Genomic DNA, 24,437 nt, shown 5'->3' on the forward strand with positions numbered 1-24,437 from the left:
AAAAGTCCCCCGAAATGTTACACTGTGTTATCAACGGAGCCTATGCACTTCAACTGAAGATGATTATGGTAAAAGCTGGAACCAGAAACCGAAATCCAGAGATTTAAAAAGGCAAAACTAGCATCCACTGTGCCCCGGCCACAGGCAAGTTGCCCTTAACATGCCACACAAGCTGTTCCAGTAGGTCTTGAATGCTGCTTTCCTTTAGTCAAAATAAATCTCTTTTTTAATATAGGAGACTAAGAACGTTCCCTGCTATTTTATTGTCTCAAGCTTGCCAGCTGGGACAAGCACACTGCTTTCATGACAGTGCAAAAATCCAGCTGATGTTTCTCTACCCATGACAGGAGACAAACACAGGGTACAGGGTGGGGTGGGGGGTGCTGGTGTCTGCCACATTTTATTTGAAAATGGGAAATAACTGAAAACATTTCTTTTCTGCCAGTATCCCATTCCACTGAGGGATGCTTCAGACAATAGGAATACAGTGACAGCATGACCAGTGACAGGCCATGCCCAGCAAGGAGAGCCTTGTTCCCTGGTCAGCAGGGGAACAGAGGACCCCTGGGGTCATTCCCACCAATTTCAAATAGGAAGAGGTCACAGACATGTCCTCTGAGGGCCAATTCAAAGACCATCAATCACCCAACACTTCTGCCATGCTCAGCTGGGAAATGCAACAGGCCAACAGGCCAACGGAAGCCGACTGTGCGGCTGGGACCTAAATCCCTTCTTCCTCACCCGAGGTCCTGCCTCTTCCTTGCCCTGCTTCTCTGTCCCCACTTCTACAACGCTCTGACAGCAATGTCTCAACTCCACCATGCTAGGAAAATTGCCAGAGCCTAGAACCTGTCAAAGAAAAGCTTCACCCTTCACCCAGGACAGAAAGGCTGGACTCAAGACAGGAACATAGGCTGAAGCCATGTCCCAAGAAGGTTGGCTCACAGAGCATGCAATCTGGCAACACTACAGAGCCAAACACCGTAAGCTCCTGAAATGAGGGCCTAGGGGCATGGCTGAACATTTAGCCTCCTGGATGGTAACACCTAACGGGCAGGGTCTTAGATAATGAGGAAGCTCCAAGGCAAGATACCAAAGTCAGAAAGATAGCGAACACTGAGATCCAGATATAGGGGCAGGGATAAAGGCCAGTTAATATATACGTATCATACGAAAGCAAAATTAACTCACAAATACTTTTTTGAAACTATAGGTAGGGGGCAGAGAGAAGCAAAAACAAAAATTTCCAGCCATCAAGAGAAGAGAAACATTCATTAATGGCAAAATATATATTATTTCTACCTTAAATTGTCTGACACTTGTGCTTTTACTTGTTCTACACCTTTAAAATATAAGTATAAAAGCTATGTGTTGACAGGCACTTACATGTGCTGGCTAATACCTTCTAAGCCCCATGAGACTTGGTGGTACCCACGTTAACAGAAGCAGCATCTGCACGACTTGTTAAAAAAGCAGAATCCTGGACCCCTCTGCGGACGAACTGAACCAGAATCTGCATCCTAGCAAGAAGCCCAGTTGACTCGCATGCACACTGAGTGAGAGAGGCACTGGCTTAGCCCTTTGTTTCCCATCAGGCCTCATGCTTCTTAACAGGTTACCTTCTTCTATCCTGAGGGACCCACAGCAGAGGTTCACAACCTTGGCGGATCATTTGAATGACTGTCCACATCCAACCACAGACCAAGTGAATTACTCTCTGGGGGTGGGACCCAGGCAGAAGTATTTTTTAATGCTCCCTTAGGAGATTCCAGTGTGCTGTGTTTGAGTCATTGGTGTATTCCAGTGGTTCTCAAAGTGTGGTCCCTGGACAGGCTACCTTACCAGGGAACTTGCTAGAAATGCATGTTTCTTTCTTCCTTCCCACCTTCTCTCCTTTTCTCTTTCTGTCTCTCCCCAACCCGCCCCGCCACACACACACAGACACTGAGATTAGGCTCTTAAAGAGGAAACTCAATAAAATCTCAGCAAGTTCTCAGAAGGCAGGTACTCTGGTGTCTCTTTAATACAATATGTGTAGCACCTCAAATAAAAATATTTATGTTTTATAAGGAAGGCCTAACATTCACTGAAAAAGGAAGATGAAGCCAGGCAGACACATGTTAAGGGGCTGAGGGGACCACAGGGTCAAAGCATGCAACTGTAGCTCAGCATCTCCTAGCGTCCCGTCGTGATCTGCAGGGTTTTCCTGATAGCAACAGTGGTTCCCTAACTCTGACTAAGCAACATCCCAAGACTCTCTCCAGAGATTCTGATTCAGTGAGTCTGGCATGTGGATGAAATTTATATTTTTCACACACATCCCCAAGTGATTCTTGTTATCAGGAAAGTTTGGAAAACACACTGCCTTACAGGGCTCCTACTCCTGGGTCACTGTTTCTCAAGGTGTGGCCCTGGACCAGTCATGCCAGCATCACCTGGGAACTTACTAGAATGCGTATCCTTGGGCCCCACCCTGGACCACTGAATCAGAAACTCTTCAGGTGGGCCCAGTGGTCACTGGGTTCACAAGTCTTCCAGCTGATTTGAAAACCACGGCACTAGGCTTTTTTCAAAACTCTTACATATTTTAAGTGGAAACTACCTGCTCTTACGCAAACACTTAGTCTTTGGTGAGAAGTACAGAGAAATTCTGGCCTCATCTTGGGCCAGTGTCTTTCTTATGGAAGGGGCTGTCCTCTTCCGAAGAACAGCATGAAAGAACACCCTGGAGACTGTCTTTAGTTATAATCATAAATTACTCATGTGGATAGGAACAGAGCGGAGTGCAAAGCCAAGATGAGAGCAGTTGTGCTAGGGTGATGGGAGTTTTAAAAAATCTCATAAAATTTTACTTTTATTGGAAAGACAATCTAACAGCAACAGGAAACAAAGAAAACAGCAAACGTCTAACGTGATAAGGTGTGTGGATCTTCCTCGTACCCCTCCTTTCTTTCTCTCATCCCATGCTATTGTTTTGTCAAGAAACATACTTACCACAAAGGTATGAAAACCAGGTCATAGTTGCATTATGTCCAAATGCAAGAGACAGACTTGAAAACTCGGGGGACATCAGACAAAGAACATTTACAACAGTGGCAGGTCTCAGAGGGTTCTTGAAACCCCCAACTCAAATGCAAAGTTTTGTGGTTTCTAGCCAACCCACACTGTTCAAGGGAGAGGTTTTTCTGCCTTACAAGGTATCCCAAAGGGGCCAGGACCCAAGGAAAGTCAGGAACCTCTGAATTTCCACATATTTCACAGGATGCAGATATGGACAAAAGGCCTAACAATTTAATGTTCTAAGTTAAGACACAAAATCCATTCCTTTACCTGGAAACCTCTTTTTCTCTGGCCTTTAAAGCTGCTTGTGAGAAGTGGGGGCTTGTCCATGACCGTAGAACTCAGAGATCAGCAAAACAGCAGCCCCAAACCAGGAGCCTGGGAACTGCGTGTTCATTTCACCCTGGCCTGGAACTGCCTCCGGGACTCTGGAAAAGTTGCTTAAACACGGCGAGCCTCCGGTTCTCCGTATCTAGACTAGAACAGCCCTACTGACACTTTCAGGCCTGACGTTCAGCAATTCTGTTCTTTTGAATCCTTGGCCAAAGTGGCAGACAAGGCTCCCCAGGGCCGATTTTGCCAAACAGAGTGAGGCCGTAGGGGACCTTCTGGATCAGTCAGCGGGACACGGGTCCTGCCTCACGGGCCCTCACTGCCTCTGAAGCGCCTCCTGCCACAGCAGTGACCAGTCAGAGAATTCCCACGAAGTCAACACCCAAGAGACGCCCAAACAATGGGGCTCTGGCTTCTCTTCCAACTCAGCTCCCAGAGTGACTGCTTTTTTTCTGAACCTTCCAAATTAAGTTATCTTTTCCCCCCTCAATGTAATAACAGTACTAAATTTTCAACAACAGCAAAGAGTACAGAAAGTGAAAAACCAGTTACAATTCCACTAGTATTGTCCCTTTGGTATGTAGCTTCCCAGTTCTTCCCCATGCTTATATACACGTGTGTATACATGTATAATTTTTCCAAATATATTATTTTATTTCCTTTAACATTTATTATAGCCATCTTTTAAATACAATACCCATATCTCTTAATGCCTGCATAGTGTTACCTTTCATATCTGAGCTATATTTTACTTGACCTATATTGACTGTTGAATATTTAGATTCTTTCCAATTTTTTCATATTACTCTTTGAGGAACATATTTTTACACATAGCTTTGTGTACTTGTCCAGTAATTTGCTGTGAATCAATTTCAAGAAGTGGATTTGTGAGAGGAATAGACAGAGCCTGCAAATTCTGATGGATGATGTCAGGTCGCCCTGCAGAAAGATGCCAACTGAAACTCTCCCCAAAACCGTGTGGGAGGGCTGATGAAACTGGACTCCAAGCCTACGTTTACTGTTTTCAACACAGTAAACACACCCTCAAAACAATGCACTGAAAATCTCTCTGTTTACAATTAATATGTTTTCACAGTTTGAATTTAGGACAGCAATTTTAGCTGCTCAATATGGGATTCTATGTTCATTCTTCATCCTCAACTCAGAGTAATTTATGTTTATAAAACTCAACTCCTGTATATAACATTGTCTCTAGGTGTAAATTTATAGGGAAAAAAAAAATCTCTCATCCTGAAGTCTGAGGATGAGACCCCTGACTGACTCAGCACTTGTTTACCTACGACATCTCGAAGGGCCTGATGTGTAACTCATTAGTCAGAACAGAGATATGAACAAATCCCAGACTTCTGTCCTAAGACTGAAGAGGTCATGGTGTTGGGAGAACATACTTAGCTGAACACTCACAGCTGGACGCAAAGCACCTTCTGGAACAAGCATTCCTTCCTCCCCTCAGAAAAGGTATCCAAATGCGCACACACCCCTAAAACCAGCACACGCTTAGGGTGTCTGCTGGCAAACCACAGAAGGGAGTTCTAGCCAGTGCTACAACCCTGAGGCCAGATTCCCTAGATCAGAATTACGGAAGCAGAAATTAATACAGCCCATTACAGATTACATTAAAAAATAAAAACTTTGAGGCTATGAAACAAAGTAAACTTTTTTTTAAAAGAAAGAACCAGGAATATAGGGAAAAACACAAAATTTATATACACTATTTTGGAGGTGTCCTTTCAGGCGTAAAACTACATTCTTCAAGACACATGTATATATTATATATAGTGTCATATGATCATAATACTCTCAGTTGCTATACTTTACAATTGAAAAGGCGCTGAAAAACATCCAAAATGCTTTAGAAGACAAAGACATTTTGTGAAATAACAGAGGTTAAATAGCCAGAATACGGTCACACAAACTGGCTAACAGTGGTCTGTGTCTTTAGTTAGAGGTGTGAAGACAGCAAGGCACATCACAGCCTTTTTCCTGTGATGGAAGCAGGAGGGAGTAGAACTTTCCATTTCTGAATTTCCTCTAATTTCCTGTTTATTCTCTTCATCTTTTGCTCCCCACTCCTTTCCTCACAGCCCTTTGGAGATGTAAAAGGAGCCAGTTACTGGAATTCCAAGTCCATGAAATGTGTATTTCTTTATTCTTTTCCTCAGCAGGAGCATTGGACCTCTGCAGGGGATACTTTAAGATTTTTTTAAGAGACAAGGAACAGTGTCTAAGCCCTAAGTGTCTGGACAGTTCCTCTGGCTCTGACCTCTCACTAAAACACAGCAATCCTGCCCACGGAGGGTGTCTCCGGTCTGTGTCACTGTGACTCGCCTGTGGTGCAAGAGCGACATCCAGAGTCAGAAGCCGACGGAGCGCTCATTTCCCAACAACCTAAACGAGTGGTGCCTGGGGTCCAGCAGCACTGGCATCCCCTGGAGCTGGTCACAAACGCAGAATCTTTGGCCCTCATCCCAGACCTACTGTCTCACAATCTGCATTTCAACAAAAGCCCCACATTAAAGAGTGAGAGGCACTCTTTTAAGGGAGATCTCTACACCACGTTTGCCTCTCTGGAAAGTAAAATGGGGATAGCAATAAAATGACCCATTCTATTGATTTTTCTTTATTTTCTTTTACACATTTGCTTTTAAACAAGCATAATTTGCAGCGAATCTTTTTGAAGCTACTGTGCTTTGAACATATTGGGATTGCACATACTAAAACAGTCACATATCATCTTGACCTTTAAAAAACATTGAAATGTAGTTGATTTACTATGTTGGGTTAGTTGCGGGTGTACAGCAAAGTGATTCAGTTATATGTATACACACACACACACACACACACACACATACTCGTTTTCAGATGCTTTTCCATTACAGGTTATTACAAGACATTGAATATAGTTCTCTGTGCTAGACAGTGGGTCCTTATCATCCATCTCCCCTTGACCTTTATAAAACATTTCATATTAACATTGGCAGGAAGAGACAATTTCACTCCACTGTATTAGGGATTGCAAGCCAACACACAGAGCGGCACCCTTCTGCTTGCAGAATTTTCTTTCTTTCTTGGACCTTTCATTCCTACGTTCTCATTCATTCTGAAAGGGGAGGAGGCTGTGGCAGAGAGGCTGCAACGGAGGCCCATCCCTCTAGGCTGCATGCTACTCATCCCCTTAGTCATGCCACAAGAGCCGCACAGGTGGGGAAGGGGCGACAGACATGTTTTACAACCCCCGTGAATGGCTGCCGTGGGTGAATGATGGTCAGAAACAGGATCAATACCATCTTAATGCATATGCTCACACTGAATGAAAACCTTGAGGGGCCTTTAAGAAGGAATGTCAGCCCTCAAGCTGCAACGAGCCATGCTCGAGTGAGAACCTTTCAAGTGCCAAAGCTGCTGTTCTGAACCAACGTGAACAAACACATGCTCCAGGCTTAACAGCTTGTTAGGACCCTGCTATGATGTGAACTGGTAATCAGGCAGCTGGCCCTTCATTTCCTGTTATGCCTGGAGCCAGGGTGGCCAGGTAACTTATGGGGCATACTGGGGTATTTTTGAGAATGCTAAAATGCTAAATGGACAGGATGTTGAAACAACAGGCATAAACTAGGTTGGTCCCAGGCAAACTGGGACATGCAACCTCCCTACCTTTAAAGAACTAACAGAAAAAAAAGGGGAGGGAGGGGAATAACAATAAACAGAAACACTAGATTACTACAAAGACACTCTAGAGACCAACTATAAAACAGGCATCTTACATATATCCCAATGCCATGAGGCTCAAAATGTTCTTATTAACGAGATACAGTAAAAATGCACTGAGTGCTAACAAACACAGACGGTAACATGTTATGTCCAACGACGCTGTGCTACTCCCAGTGTCATCACCACTTAGCATAAATACCAATAAAACAATTTCCAGCATGCGCGGCTCCTAGCACTACAATCTCAAACATTCCCCTGGGACTGCAATTTGACACTGACGTGCATTGTTTCTCTCACTTTACCCAGAGTCTTGTAACTGGGTTATCTAAATGGTGTCAGGATTAAAATTCTCCCAGCTTCTATTTTAAACCAAACATGACAACAGACACGTCTAGGGCTTTACAATTTTGCAATGTTTTCACATGCATTATCTTCGCTAAGATAAGGAGACTGCATAGCAGACAAGGAGACTGAAGTTCAGAGAAGGGAGCTGCACGTGCGACTCCGCGGAGGGACTTACCGTGCGGCTGTTCCTCACTGGACTTTTAAGCTTTGCAAGCACAGTGACTGTGTCATCCTAGTTTTCTGAGTATCAAGCACTCAGAGCCTAGGACAGCCAGTGTTCAAAATTACTTATAACTAAACTAATTTTTAAAAGAAAAAATAAATTCTGTAAGAAAAATAATTGGTATGTCTCTATTCCTGGGTCTATGTCCTCACTTTATGTTTCAAAGAAGGCAAACCTTATATATGTGGAATTTAAAAAAAAATTGAGATGATCCTATTAAATAAAGATGAAAGGAACAAGGAAGGGATTTACTACTATGTAGCTAATTACAGCTTCAATGAGAGGGAACACACAGAAATGGTGATCTCTAATAGGTAGACTAGCTGGGTGAGGGGCCTATGAAAGCAGATGGTTGAAATGCACTTAGGTCAACTAAATCCTCTGGCTTTCAACCTGATTTCCTTAGACTTCAATAACAGCTCTGTGAATAACACATTCCCCAAACTACCCACTGAAGTTCCTGGATTGGGACTGGTGTTTCATGTCTCTGCTATATATGTTTGGGCCAGAAAAAGTGAGGTCATTCGGTGCCTTCTTTGGTATTTGTTCTTCCAAGTCAACAAGGAAAAAATAACTTGGGACACTTCACGAGTGTGGGACTCTGGTGAGAACTTTTGCTCCTAACCTTTCCCTTTCAAGGCTTCTCCTCATTTGACACTACGGGCGTACACAACCATACTGTTTCCTCAAGTTCACTCTCTTAAAGCAAACTGGGATGATTTAAAAAAAAAAAAAAAAGAGTGGGGATTGAGTATACATTAGGTACACATTTAATGAGGAGAGTATGAATACTACAAAAACTATTTTTCTGTAGTTTTCACTAGTTTGAGACCTGACTAGTGCCAAAGATGAATTTATAATGGATTGATTAAGTTTCATGGAAACGCAGGAAGAAAAAAAAAAACAACAAAGAGTGTTTTCTTAAATTGAAGCTTCTGTGATTGCCTACTTCTCATATTTCATCAGTATAATAGAAGTACAATACAGTATACTTATTTACAACGCCAAGAAATATCATGAAATATCATTATGTGATAATGACATATCTACCCAAAACTTAGTAGTCTAGCCACTCTATTTGGAACACTAATGAGAACAGAAAATAATCAAATAGGCAGGGAAGGGTACAGCTCAGTGATAAAGTGCATGCTTAGCATGCACAAGGTCCTGGGTTCAATCCCCAGTACCTTCAGTAAAAGTAAATAAATAAATAAACCTAACTATCTCCCCCTGACCAAAAAGAAAGAAAGAAAGAATCAAATAGATAAACTATCAAAAAATAATATCTATAAACTTAGTTTATACAGAAATCCCAAAGTCACATATGGTTCTATTAAGTTTGGTTGTTTGGGGTCCCGCACGTCCTCTAGTCCTGGCCAGATTATAAGGTCATGGCGACTGCTTCAGAAAGTCATAGTAACTCAAAGGCAAATTCCTATAGCAAGGGAAGAGATTTATAAATCATTAAAAAGCTGAAATATTGGTGCTAACAGTCCTATAAGCTGTTTGTTTCCTAGGGATGCTGTTATTACAGCACCATACGATAATTACAATGGACAAGGACAGACCTAACTTTCTACAAGAAGCTTACATTGTGTTAAACCAATATATGGTTTAAGAAAGTCTGTAAGAAATGCCTGATGGCTATGTTTTTCCATTAAGAAAAAAAAAAACTAGGGCAAAATTCTCATGCAGTAAAATTCACTCTAAATTTTTCATATATAGTTTTGCAAGTTTGGACAGTCACTTAATCCCCGCCTCAATCAAGATACAGGACAGTCCTATTACCCCAACAAATTCCTCTACAACCCTTTGTAGTTAACCCTTCCTCTCATCCATGTCCTTTAGCAACAACCAGTCTGTTTTTCAGTTCCTATAGTTTTGGCTTTTCTAGAACATTATATAAATGGAATTGTGCATTTTTTTTTAAAAAAAGAACAAAGTCTGTAAGGATGCAATCACTTTCAGAAAGTTTTCAAACCAAAATGGTTCATGTGAGAGAGGGACAGAGAAGACACAATTAGAGGAGAAATCCGGTGCCATTTGGAAAGCTCAGCTCTCCAGAAGAGCATATTCTCTGATGGAGAAATACCACCTATATTTAAAATACGAAAAATGGTAGCTGGTGATATTTGTATTTTCCAAAGATCTGTATGACGGTCAAAATAGGTATCCTAAACAAACTTAGAAAACAAAAGTAAAACAAAGGGTTAGTTAAGCTGTGACATGATTAGACATCTGCTCTGCCCTGAACCGCCTGCTCTGGCGATCTGTCATCATGCTCTAGTCCTCTTGTTATTTCTGCACATAGTCTCTCCACTGACATGGGATACACATTCAGTAAGTGCTTGTTGAAATGAATATTTAATTTTATGGCCAGGTCAGAATTTTAAGGCCAAAAAGGTAATTTGCGGTCAAATCACACAATAGTTTAACACTAACTTGTTTTTGTTGCATAGACTAATGTGTATATTATTAGTTTTTTAAACATGAGAGATTTTATTTCTTAAAACTGCAATCTCTCATTTCACTGAGTATTAACTGAAGGCCTAATTGTTAAACTCCTGAAAATTTCAAATTAGTCCTTTTTAAGCCAGGTTAATGGTAATGCTTCTTCTCAAAACAGCAGCACATACACAAAAATCACAGGTATTTATCATCTTGCCTGAAACCATAGTGACCACACATTAATTTAAAAGTCTGTGCTTTGTTTAACTACTTTCCCAGGAGACAATACATAGCACAGTCTCCAGACCTACCAGGTTTGCTCCATCTCTGTTACAGAGGTTAAAAAGGCTGGCTTTACCACAGACAGAACAGAGAGGAACCAATGCAATCGCAGTAAAGAACGATGCGTGCTCTACGGGATGACACGTCACCAACTGCACTAACGTACGTTTTCCCACATGCAAAACAAATCAAAGCTAAGCCCAGTTCATTTATGCTAAAATTCTCTGCTTTTACACCAAATTCTCATGGGAGAAGCCCCCTGGAATGTGAACCAAAATTCTGAGTAGACAATAAATTAAACAAATTAAAAAATATGTTGCAAAAAGGATCTTACGCTGCAAAAGAAGCATTTAAAGAGTTAACTAATATTGAAAGTTGTTTTCAAGTAGCAAAGAGCAGATCTTGAAACAAGTATAGTAAATGTTACTCACTAAACAGTTATTTTAAGAGGGTGGCTTTGAAAAGTCTGTGAGAGTTACAGATCTTCTCACCAGAAAATGCAGATATGTACACACGCACAGATACACAAATCCACATGAGATTTCGAAAGGAGATGTGGGACTGATGTCCCAACCCTCAACAGGTCCATGGTTCAAACTTTTGTTTTAAAGTATAAGATCTTTCCAAATTGTGATCTAACCAGATATTTAAGAATAATCTTCACTCTGCTATTTTTATGTTTCCAAATAGGCTTTCCGCTCTTTTGTTTATTAAAAGGTTCATAACATATTAAATATGGAGCTATAAAGAAGGAGAAAAAAGTGATAGACTTACTCATTTGTAAACATGCATTAAAAAAAATCTTCTAGAACACCAGGAATACTTCCCCTCACCACCACTCCAAAACTGGCTCACAAGAGGAGAAGGCTGCCAAGGAAAGGCACAAAAATAAAACTCTCAAAATACCACAAGGAAGCACTAACTTTCTTCCATCTATAGTAGACACTCACCAGATGCAAGACGAAAAAAAAAAAAAGTGACAAGTACTTATTTACTGTGAAGGACACAGAAGTTAATTTGCCCTTAGAAATTCAAATAAATATCAAATAAGAATTACCTGCCGCATAAGTTCTTGCCAAGCTTGAACTTTTCTCCCCTTTAAAGGTGGCACGTTCTAAGAGCTGATCATTCACGGAGATGCAAACCCTCTCTCAGTTCTGGTGTCTGAGTGTGCCCGTGAGCCAGGAACTTGGGGCAGGAAATTTACAAAAGTAAGCTTAAGCACTGCTGAGATTAGCAAAATCAAACACTTGTTCAAAACCAGACCTGCCACTAAATTCCAGTCTCCAATTTTCAGTTTGCTGAAATGTAAATCAATTTTTAAAAGTTACTATAAAAAAAAAGTCTATTTTTTAAGGTTAGAAAGGGTAAGGAAATGGGCCTTTGCATGTTACCCTCAGAGAAAGGCTGTTCTCTCCCAGTACTTTTGTAAAACACAGAGGCAGTGGCTTGAAGGTGCCTCCATTCCCAGTTCCTTAAGGGCAGGGCCATTTGCCTTAAAACTATTTGGAATCCCAATGCTCGAGACACCCCGAATGCTGCTCCACTTACACACTGATGCTGGTGGTGGTGAGGATCTAAGCAGCCACGCCACAAAACAAACTCCTGTCTGGAAAGGACAGAAAGAGTACTAACAAGAAGGGAGGACTACCAGGATGTTCTCCTTTACTTCCAGTGACCACAGCAAACAGGTGATAAGGTGGATGTTAACGCAGGGAACAGCAATGAGGTAAACGACTTTCATTTGTTTATCTGATAAAGACAGACCACACATACCAGTCCAGAGCACCCCAAAACATACTGCACACATCTAACTGCATTAATTGTCACTTTCACAGGGGAACCTGGTTTCTCAGAACTGAATTTCTGACCACTGGAAGGCTTTTCCCCACACAGGACTATGTTTTTCAGGCTTGGAATATCATTTGGTGGTAAATGAAAAAGTGGTCTGGGCTACCAACATGGCTTTTGGCTACATTTATTTAAAAAGTGACATCAAAACCAAGCACTCCCTTTTAAAATTTCATTGCAACATAGGCAGACATTTTAAAATGCTGACGTGTGTTCCCAAGAGGGATTTCCATTCAAACGGACTTCACCTGCCTGAGCAGTTAGGAGGAAGTTGGGCGGCCAAGTCTTATATTTTGCAAAGCACAGGACTGAGAATGCGAGCTTTTGGGTCCCTAACTTAGGTGTGGAGTTAACGCTAAAATGAAGCCATGTACAATGATATCTGGAAACTTTACCTAGAGCCTGAGACAGGCAGGCAGATACACACACACACACGCACACGCGCGCACACACACAGGCAGAAGGGTGTGGTACTGCTTGGTAAAATCATCCAAGATCAGCATACAGAAAGAGGGTGGGCTCTAGAGAAACTGATTACTGCCAATGATAAGAATGAGAGAATGTTAAAAGGGAGGTGTATACTTAAGTGAAACAGAGTGGAATGTATATCAGATAAAGTAAAAATGACAGCTTGGAGAGAGCTGTTGAAGCCTGGTGAAACAAAGCACTCAGCATCAGATCTCTGGGGGAAAAGTGTGTCTTTAGACTGTTTTTATGGGGCTCCTTTAGGAATGCAGGACTTAAACTGAAATATGTTTTTTTTTCTTTTTAATGCACTATGCATTTTATGAAGCTTCCAAGTCATCCACCTTGTTTAGGTGAATGCACTAAAATGCACAAAAATAAAGGTACTCAAACCTACTTGCTCCGCCTTAGGTTAAAAAGTGTAAACTGCTCCTGAATGCGTGGACTTCGTTCTGCCCTTTGCTAGCTGTCCCTCACAGCAGCACAGTCAGGCTGAACGGCAGGGAGAAGAAACATTTTGTGGAGGAGTCAGAAGAGGATATTTCAACACTCACATCGATTTGAGGATCAGAGGAATCTGCAGAAGAGAGCTGTAGGCAACCAAGTGCTTCAATGGCACAAGCCAAATTCAGCAAGTTTAAGAAAGACAAGAAAGCCAGTCTATCTCAAAAGAATGAATGACTTGACATTTACCCAGAACCTGGGAGCAGAGAACCAACACATTCTTTGCCAAATATTCTGCCTCTAGTTGACAAGAGACATTGGGACACTTCACAGAGCTGGTGCCACCAATATAATCTGAGCACCAATGTTCAGGAAATATTTATCTGAGACTCTGTTGATAGACTTACCAGAATATCCCTGACACAGCAGAGGAGGCCGAGCTACAGTTACCTTCTAGAAATGCAAGACCGTGGCCCAGAGAGCAAAACCCCTGGAAGGTGTAGGAGAGGGGAGAACAGAGGTGCTTTAGATGGTGCAGGTGGAACTTCCACCGAGGAGACTTTATGACACCACAGGTAAGAAAAACAGCAGGAGCAGGGGGCCTACGTGCTTGAACTCACTGCCCCCTGTGCCCATTTAGTCTAGTCCTGTTTCCAACCAGCCTCCGACACAGAGGGTGTGTCTGTCCACATTCCATGCTGTCATGTCAGACAGGCCAGGGTTCCAGACAGTGGGATGGGACTGATCCCTTCCTTCAGGACACTGGTCTGCCAAAAGACTCCCTGGAACTGCAAGATTCTGTGATATACTCTGAAAGTATTAAGATGTTTAAGAGGTTGATGAAAAGCCTCAAATAATAATAGTGTAGGTGAAAAAGAACCACAAAGGTACACTTCTTGGATGAGCAATGCCTTAATCTACCCCTAATGATGGAGAGCACACAGCTAAATTAAATTGCTCCGCAATGACTACTGTACTCATGACTTAATCACTATTTTTGATAAGAACCTCTGGATCTTCCATTTCAGGTTCCCAACAGGGACTGCTGCTATGTAAACTAGGATATAAAACTGTGTGTATTTATATGTGATCTGAATGTGATGCCCAGCACTTCTGCAGCCATTCTGCCACCATGCAGAGCCAGCACGTGGTGGATGGCAGAGTGGAATGAGAATAAGAACCTAGATCTTGGGTGATATCATTGAGCCACTGAATCATCTACTCCGAAAGCTGTTCTCAGGACTTACGTTATGAAAACAATTAAACTTTCTTTATGTTTATGGCAATTTTACACCTGTCTCAATTAAAAAGTTCCTTTTGAAATCTATGATATACTGTGGGGATCACATATGAAATACTCTGAGTACTTGCTATTAGGAAAAGCATCTAAAAGCGTTTCTCTAAAGCATTCTAAATATTCTGACATTAAATATTTAACCTGAAAACATATACAGTCATTCCTGGCTTGTTTCTTAATCCCACAGGACATTGGTTCTTAAAGTATGTTCCCCAGACATGCTGCATCGCCATCACTCAACAACTTAATAGAAATGCATATTCTTAAGCCTCACCCCAGACTTACTGAATCAGAAATCCTTGTGGGTGAGGCCCAGCAGCCTGTGTTTGAATAAGCACACCTAGTGATTCTAACGCACTCTAAAGTTTGGAAACACTGCTGCACAACACACTACTTATGACACCAGGTATCAGTTACCATTATCACAATCAAATGAATGTTGAATCATACAAAAGGGGTTAAACAGGTACCATCTTACCCTCCGTGCTCTAAATAAGGTATTGTCGTCGATGAAGAAAGGCAAGAGAGACAAACGAACATTCACAAAGTCTCACACCAAAACTTTCACATCATCGTTGTGTAGTGACAATAAGAATATCTGGTGGCGTCTGAAGGACACAGAAGACCTGGGAACACTAGGTTTGATAAAGAAGAGGGCTGAGAGAAGGACACTATTCCAATTCGCCAGTTAAGTTTTTTTTCCTGATGAAAGTGAAATCCAGGAGTTGTTGGAGGAGTGGAATCAAGTAGCCATTGTCCAAAAGGGGCACATAACTGGATGAAATAAAGCACTAGATAAAATATTCCTGAGAGGCGTAAAGTTTTGAACAGGGGACTTGTGAAGAGCTGGGGATGTCTGAAGTGACTTGGTGGAGGCTCTGAGAAAGTGGCTGGCTTTCTGGGCCCAAAGGAAGTTCAGTTCAGAGCTTACAGAACAGAATGCACAGCAAGCATGAAGCTGACAAGCTATGTTCAGGATCTGGGCCAAACTATTCTCCTGATGGAAAATGAGCTCCGTGGCACCCTCACTATTGCTCTGAATGCTGTGAAGCAGAAGGGGAATGAGGAGATGCTTAAGATCCAAGTGAGGAACGTGCAAAGGGAAGGTGGATACTAAACACACGGCAAGAAGCACCTACCTTGCATGGCTAGACGTGTGAGTGACAAGGAACAGTAAGACGCAGCAGCAATCTGGACAAGAATCCCGAGAGTACTGAAATTAGTCTGATCATTCTCACCAAGAAGGGTTTAGCATAGGGCTACCTAAGAGCACAATCCTCACTGGCTCCTGGAAACTCCTAGATCCCAGTTTATGAAAACACACCAGCCCCCACTCCAGACCAACTGACACTAGATATGATGCTTGGATATGCATGTTTTTAAAAAGCTCCTCCAGTAATTCTGATGTACCTGGAGGACTGAATCACTGTCTGAAGGTATTAGAAAAAGTCATACTAAGAAAGTCTAAAGCTTATATGTACCATGCAGAAACTGAATTCATGACAGCTTATAAAAGGGATAAAAAGGGGTGTGGGTGAACGGATGAAGAGAGAATATTAATAAATTGTGAATGCCACTTTTACTCTTTCTACTAATAGGGAATTCTTACTTTTCTAATAATAGAAGGGATGAATATTCTATTTTTAGGACTGGCTCTAGTCTCAAAGGGGCTTATTATAAATAGGATGTAAGAACATTTCCTTCTGTGGGTTATACTGGTCTTAACATTTTGGGGGAAAGGTTTGCACAAATAAAGTCAGGATCTGTGGTTCTCCAAAAAGTACACTAGGGAACAGAGAAAGACACAGACATGACCAGGGACCTCAGAATCCCGTCAGAGAGATGTGACCTTCACACAGGTGCCGGATGAGCAGAACAGAGGGTGAGCAAGGAGAGTTCCATGGAGCAGAGGGAATTTAAATGAGGACCTGGAGGAAGGAGATGCCTAGGATTTGGAGGGACAGAGAGGAGGTTTGGCGATAGGCAGGTGCAAGGCTTTGTAATAGCCACCCTGGGGAGGCCAAAATAGGGGCGGGTTGGGGTGGGAAGGAGGGAGACACAGTGAGAAGTAGGGAAGGCCTGTAGTCTTATTTTTTTTTTAACTTTTTTAAAAAATTGAAGTATAGTCAGTTTAGTCTTGATGGTTGACTCTCCACCTCTGTTCTACCCAGGGTGGTTACCATAGTAACCTCATTTCCCTTAGCAGTGATTCATTTAGGAAAGGATGTGTGACTCAATTCTGGTCAGTGAGATGTAAGGCGACATTCTCTAGGACACTTCTGGGAAGTTCCCTCACTCCTAAAATAAATACACAACGCCCAGTCTGGATGTGACGTCTGGCACTTCTGCAGCCATTCTGCCACCATGTAGAGGATGCACCAGCAGATGGTGACTAGCACAGTGGAGTGACAGTAACAACCTGGGCTTCTGTAATCATTGAGCCACTGAATCAACTTCAAAAGCTGCTCTTGGGATTTATGAAAAAGATTAGCTTTTCTTATTGTCTAAGGCAATTTGATTTGGGGTTTTCTTGGGTTTTTGTTTGCACCTAAAACATATTCAAATATTAATACCAGAAAGATGAGCGGGAATGAATTCTTGAGGGCTCCTAGACCAGGTTTAGCAACATGGATTTTGCATCATGGGCAAAGAGAATTTACTAATTAGGAGTCTTGAGTAAGAGTGGCACTGTTGGTAGTAACCTGAATGGCAGGAAAAAGAGTAATAAGTATTATTACTTATTAATATCCATAAAATCTTTCATTCCCTTATTTTCTTATGGGACATGAGAAATGAGTGTGTAAAAAAAGTCGAGATTGAGCAGAAAATGGTGTAAAAGCTCATAACATGTGGAGGGAACAGGCTGTTTTGCTCAGCCTATTTGCTTTGCTAAAAACACTCACTTTCATTATCTTCTTTGATGAGGTACCCAGGCATCTTCCCTGTGATAATCAAGTCTAAGTTAAACCCTCAGGGTAGCTCATCAGAATAGAAATGTCCCTCACCCTCCTCACACACACAGAGAGACAGTCAGTGTGCAGCTACAGAATTATTAAAAAGCCCCATCCAAAAGGAAGGAGGTGCTTTGTACCCTGAGGGTTGCTAAACCTGTATCAAAGTAGAAATTGTTAAAAAAAAATTACAAGCTGCTTTATTTTGCATGAAACCTCCATCTGCACCAGTTACAGTATATATAATAAGTAACTATCTTCTCTATGCTCCCAATAATTACCTTCTCTAACCAGTTTTTAAATATTTCTCATTCAACTTTCCTTTTAAGATTAACAATACAATTACTTAACCATTGATTCCTTTAACATCTTCTCTTAGAACCCCAAGGGAAAGCACAATTATCCAGACAAATAATTACATGCTGTGGATCTATCGTCCCAGAGATCAAAGTCTTGGAGTATGGAATTTCAGTAATATTTCTGGCCAGGAAAATCTAAAAAAGCTGACAGCTGATATCTGATGTTAAAGGAAACCATGAAATTTGACTTCAACAGAAGTTTGATGCTTACTTTCCAAGGCTTGACCAATGACTTACTAGTCCTCCTAAATTGAGGGTCACATGTCCCCTCCATTTCATTCAAATCTTTATTAAGCGACTATTAAGGTGCTCGTCCTAGGGAGACAGGGATCAGTGATACAGCCTTTGAACTCATGAAACACAGAGTGAGAGAAGGAAGTTATCATAATATACTGTAATTTAACTGTGTGTTAAATACTTATCCTAAGAATGTGAGCTGAGAGGTACATAAACACAAAGGAATGGTAGATAACCTAAACTGGGATGTGGGAAAGGGTTATCAGAGGCCATCACTCTTGGAGTGAGTTTTAAAGATGAGTAAGTTGGCCCTAAGGGGAAGGACGTGTGGTCTTCAAAGAAGACATACAGCAGATGCAAAGGCAAGGAGAGACCACAGGACGGAGTGTGTATGACGGAGTTCTGGGCAAGTAAATATGCAAGGGCTGGGTGACTAAGGGCTTTTTATGCTAAGTGAAGGAGTTTGGATTTTATTTTGAAAGCAGTGGGAGTCACTGAAAGTCACCTGAGCTCCAAAGCCACAGAATTGTGTTAGTTAGTTCTTAGGAATTACTTCTCTGGCTGATGTGAGGGAAATGACTTGGCGAGTGGAGGAGGAATGTGAAAGCAAGGAGACTACTTAGGAATTGTCCCAGCGTGGAAGTGTCCAGCAGTGAGGGATCAGAAGGGACATCTGGACTGGAGGCACGGACATGGAGCCTACCAGTGTGGGACACTTGAGCTCAAAGCTACAGTTGACGGTCCTCTGAAAGAAAGGAAAGGATCTTGAAACTTGAGGTGGAATACGGTGGGGACCATGGGACTCCCCCAGTAAGGCTACTCAGGGGGAAGCCCCAGGAGCACTGGGGTTCTGAAGAGGCCGTAAAGCATTTCAATTTTCTTTGGGCTACATAACTTTCATAGATAATTCTGTTTGCTGGGCATAAACTATACAGTATATTTAACCTGTTTTTAACTCAACTTGTGAATTCAAGCCCTATGTCTCAAAGGCAAAGGAGAAAGAAACTGTGGGTGGTTGGGTGGGTGGGATGCAACCACAGTTGGCACTGAACAGAAACAGTAACAACAACAGATACATAACCTCCTACAACTGCTTACACCAAGACATCTATTTCCACTAATCAGTCACACCCCAACTCTCCCTTTTTGTTAGACAAACTTCAACAACCAGGGCTTGACTAAGCTTTCTGCAGCCTCTCTCATTTCCCTCTACTTAGGTTGTACATGAAACACATCTAGGCTTTTGATTAATCACCCTTATTCTTTCATTATCCCCTTTGTTCTTAAAATAGGCACTCATATTCCACTAAGAGATGAGCTACTATATGCAAAGTGCCAGCACAGGGCCTGACACAGAGGGCATGGAAGAAGTAAGTTGCTATTACTGTGGGCTGTTTACTGCACTTTCCTCTCCCCCTGCATAAGCCTTGGGAGTCCATTAGCCCAGTTCTCTCCACTTTGTTACACCTATTTTCTCTATACAGGTGTAGGAGATGTTGCACCTCCAGCACCTTTGTACTGTAGACTGCAAACTGAAACACTGTAACTGAGTGAGAACTGAGTAGTGCTGTTCTGGATCTTCACTGGGAGATGTAAAAAGAATCAGGTAGCACATGTTATTTATATTTGCTTCAGAGACCAATGCATTTTCTCTCAGGACATGTGTTTGGGTATTTATAATTTGTTTGTCTTTGATGTTCCTTACAGGAGGCACAAGGATAGTTAAGTTACTGAATCAGAAAATGTCATTGCTTTTCCCAGCAACTCATCTGAGCAGATGGCAAATGACTATTTTTATGGCTTGTTTCTCTATTACATGTAGAAATATTTATTAACATTGTATTTCTGCTGCATGTGTGCAACGAAGTTAGGCAGCTGCCAGGAAAGCTGGGTGAAGGGAGAGTGAATGGTGATACACTCTGGCTTTTGTCTTAGCAGCTGAGCAAGCCTCACCTGGGATGGAGAGCAAAGAACACCCACTAATTCCCCTGAAACCAAAAATTGCTAAGCTATGCAACAGCAACAGCCATCCAGAGCAACTCTCACCATATAATGCCACATTTCATCAAATCTGAGATGTCACCATCACAATATGGACAGCATTTAAGGTGCCACTGAGAAATCAAAAGCACTCAAGACAAGGAGTTGAACAGAGGAGACCCACAGGAAGCTGGGGGACCAAACAGCCACAGAGAAATAAGCCTGCCACACAAAAAGAGATGGCAATGAGACCTTGGAACTGGGTGGGGGAAGAGGGCCTCTCCCAAGGATGAGAACCACAAGCCAGTACTTGGGTGGGTTTGCATCCTGAATTCCCACCACCAGTGTGGTCTGAACACCCTCAGGCAGGCACTCATGCTTAGTCTCAGTTTGGAAGTACCCTAGTGACTGGCAGAGGCAAACTCTCAGAAAAAAGTACACTTCAATGGCGGCTATAAGGTGTTTCCCAATTTCAGACACATTAATGCATAAAAATATGTGCTTTGGGGAACAGAAATACAGGAACCCTCACCCACCATGAGGCCCATCCCAGGAGTTATTCCAGGTCTGGAGCTGAGAATAACAAAACTCAGAAAGAGGGCAAGATGGAAACCAAAGTTCTAAAAGCCAGACAGGGATCCAGCAGGTGCCACCTGCAAGGAATGAGAGCACATGGGAGACAGGCAGGGCACCCAGGACTCTGAAGCCAGGAGCAGATCCGGAAGGTGGGCTGGACCTGAGGATAGCCCTCCATCCACTTGTATTCTGGCTTCAAGAGCCAGGACAGAACCTCTGCCAGCTTCAACTCCTTACCGATAAAATGCAGAAAATACTTTCTCTAGGATTATTGAGGAAATGAAACAAGCAACTGTAGTTTAAAAGTGTTTTGTATCCTTTTAAAAAAAAAACTATGCCAATAAAAATTACACTTACTATTTTTGACATAAATATTCTGAATGTTCCTTTAGTCAGATCTTTTGATTTCAATTTTTTTGTATAATTTTCATTTAGCAGAGAGCTGTGCATAAATCAGGCACTTAATAAATCCTTATTAAGTAAATAAATAAATACCACTAACTTTTGGCCCCAACCCTACTTGGACCTAAATTCCTGAGGGCTAGTTACCATCACAGCTGAAAATAGAGGAGAAAAGACAGCCCCCCTGCCCCAGTCCAGAACATGATGTATTTATGCTTAAACAAGTACACAGACCCCACACATCCACCCTTGGTCTCCCTGAAACTCATACCGACAACAAAATCAAAATACTAGCTAGGATGACATGATGTTTTCACAGCAACAGATTGAAGGCAGATTCCAGGAGGTAACTTTACAACAGAATTAAACAGGATAGAAGACAGGCAGCTTCAAACCGGGAGGTTTGTTCATTACTGGCAAAAAGACCCTCGGTGTCACCAAAGAGCATCTTTGGGAGAAGAGACCAATCTCTAGATCTCCTGGAATATCCTGGCATCTTCTCTGCAAGCTTATTAACAGAGATCAAAAGGGAAAGAAGGTCCTTACCAAGGCACGTGCTTGGACCGGGAGGGGAGAGATGGTAGCAGACTGGGAGCAAGAAATCAGGGGTCAAAGATAAGGGCTTCTATTTCCAACCTGAGTGGTCCTGGGTGCTCTTAGAGGACAGTGCGGTTGAGGGAAACAGGAGGGAATGGAGACTCGGGTTTACCCAGGCTCTGTCCTCATCTATCACATGACTCTGGGTGGACTTCTCCATAGAATGAAGAATAGGACAGGACAATCTAAGGCACAATCTGTCTCTCACATTTCATGATTTTAGATATTTTAAGGATGGCAGTGGTCAAGGGTTCTCTGTTGCTCACCCCACATTTTGGCTGGCACTAAGGAATGGACACTAAGGAGAGAACAAATCAAGTAAGTGCGAAGGAATAAAGGCAAAAATGGCTATACAGAACAGCAGAAGGAGTGCACTGGAAAGAAAAGATATTGGGGAAAACGGTGTACACACAGAGAAGGCAAGAAATTAAAGGGGAGGTCCAGAAAGTTAAATGGGACGTAGGGAGGTTTCTGAAGTAATTTAAAGGTGGGCTCAGGATGAAAATGATAATTGGGGCAATGGAGAGTGGGTGAAATTGGGAAGTAAACTGACTGATGAGAGAGATGAGCAGGCTAGAAAAAGGGCCAAATTCTCAGTCATCAAACACACAGCACGCCCCCTAAGCCAAACTACTCAGGAGACTGATCATTTCAAAGCATGGGTCCATGTTTGGCAGAGGAGGCTGGAAACTTCTTTCCATTCATTTTATTCCAAACACTTGTTGAGTGGCTATTTCAGGATATTTCTATGGGGGATATTTAGTGAACAAATGAGGGAAAGGCAGAGATCTGTCCAAAATGCTAGTTTTTAAAAAGTGATCAAACAATGTCAAGTTCTGGTCTTTTTGAGACATTCCATGTGAAGCAGGTGTCTAAAGACAGAGAACTTTTAACAATGGGTAACTATCAGAAGGCTCCACACATGTTTCCTGTGGATGAAAAGAAAAGAGATAAGCAAAAACATGGAGGCCTGAGATTTGCCCAGAAATAAACAATTTTTTTCTGAAAAACCTGGATATCAGGTTTACTTTACCTCAGTCAGGCTGTCAGCCAGCATTTTTGTTGGACTCAAGTTCTTAAAGATTTAAATGTTTTCTATTCTCAACTTTTGGCTTACAGCTAAATACTCAACGGTTCTTATCCAGGGGCCCTACTTGATAAGGACTTGGAAGAATGTTCTGAAAATATGTCTTAGCAAATCTTTCTCATGGCGGTAGTGGTCTTTTCTCTCCGTGAGGAAATCTGGCTCGGAAATCTGCAGGAGTTTGCTACTAAAGAGCCTCTGTGGGCTTGTGGGGTCTGCCTGGACACTGACGAGCCTAAAGGCTACATATCCTCAGTAGCACCTTTCAGCCCCAGAGCACCTTGTAAATGCCAATTTCTTTGACATTTATGTTAGGTTGCATTGCCAGATTATAATTTAAAAATTAAGGAATAAAAAAAGTTAAATAGTTTGCTCAAGGGCATAAAGCAATTCCCTGTCAAGATCTAAGCTTCAAATGAAAGACTGTCCAGATGTGCACCTCTTGTGCTTGGAGACAGGCTTTATTTGATGGTTTATTGAGGGAGTTTTGTTTTGTTTTTTAAGTTGCATTTTAAAGGAGATATTGGTTTGTTGTTTTTGTTTAGTGCAACTTTTAGGAGACTTCCATGCAGGTCTCCAGGTTCACACTAGATTCATCTGAAATTTAAGTAATCATTTATGCATTTATCATTCATTCCCATTGGATTTTAAGCTCCTTCCAGGGCAGGACTCATGCGTTATTTACCCTTGCAGCCATCTTTCACCACACTGAAAACAGTGCCCTATCACAGAGCCTGGGAGGGGCACGAAGGGATGAGGCACACAGAGGACTAGCTTCTCTCTGCCCCGAGGGAAGTCTTTTACAGAGATTGAAAACAGAAGTCATCAATTCCAAATAAATTTCATCAGGTTTCAGGAACTATTCTACTGGCCCAAATTAGACTATTCCTTTATTCTCTTCTTTCCACCCTTTGTAAAGTGCCAATACATGGCATGGCAACAAAAGTCCTAAAAAGAAAACTGTCATTAAAAAAACAAAACAAAACTATAAGCTTAAGGAAGGGTTGAAAATGATGTTAATGAAAATTAAACTTCATATAAAAAAAAGGAAAATGAGTAAACTTCAATTTTAAAAACCATAGTTCAGCATTTCTCTGAACATCATGCAAGACTCACATTCTCTCTCTCTCCCTTTCATAATAAGCAGCTTATGCACAGGCCACCAAGGACACAAAGCAGTACACAGTAAGTCCAAAGACCGCCCCCCCCCCCCACATACACACACTGCATAGTTTGAGCTCTGCAAATAAGAAACTACAAATAACTAAGCATTTGTCCTTGGGCAAACCATTTACCTCTTTATAAATATATATGTTAAAAAAAATCAGAGGACTATTGAGAAAATTAGTACTTCAATCTATACAATGCTTAAAAAACATGAAATTTTATACTGATTAGTGTACTTGTAATAATGAGAATGAGTGGTAGAAGAGATCTTTACAGCTAAGATGCTACTGTCCAAAATAACTATTCAATAATTCAGTGGAATTTCAGAGTTATTTTTTAATCTCCCTCTATTTTTCTATACTGGTGAAATTTGTTTAAGTGGACATGTATTATTTTTACCAAACCAATAGCTTTGTTCTTTTAAATGCAGATTTTGAGTAGTAAAAGGAAAAATGGAGAAAATGGGTTTTGGACAAATTAAGAACCTCATGACAGTAAAAAAAAAAAAAGTGCTGACAGGATCCATGGGTACCAGGATTCACACTAGGTTTGCTCAGATGTGTGACAGAGCCTCAGTAACCATGGGGGAGCCCCTGGGGGTCAG

General features: G+C 41.7%; 1 protein-coding gene across 4 annotated transcripts in view; it reads right to left on the reverse strand.

Moving 5' to 3' along the window:
* The window catches only part of KANK1 (KN motif and ankyrin repeat domains 1), a 180,147-nt gene that overhangs the window by 63,911 nt on the left and 91,799 nt on the right, over positions 1–24,437 (reverse strand). Inside the window, exon 1 of one of the 4 annotated variants that reach the window (XM_064490251.1) lies at positions 11,198–11,212. The exons of the other annotated variants lie outside the window; for them this stretch is intronic. The gene's annotated coding sequence lies outside the window, so the exon portion shown is untranslated. Of the gene's footprint in view, positions 1–11,197; positions 11,213–24,437 lie in introns of those variants that run through there. 4 annotated transcript variants of the gene reach the window in all.

The sequence above is a fragment of the Camelus dromedarius genome, chromosome 10 (genome assembly GCF_036321535.1).
Source record: "Camelus dromedarius isolate mCamDro1 chromosome 10, mCamDro1.pat, whole genome shotgun sequence".
In the NCBI taxonomy this organism is placed as follows: Eukaryota; Metazoa; Chordata; class Mammalia; order Artiodactyla; family Camelidae; genus Camelus; species Camelus dromedarius.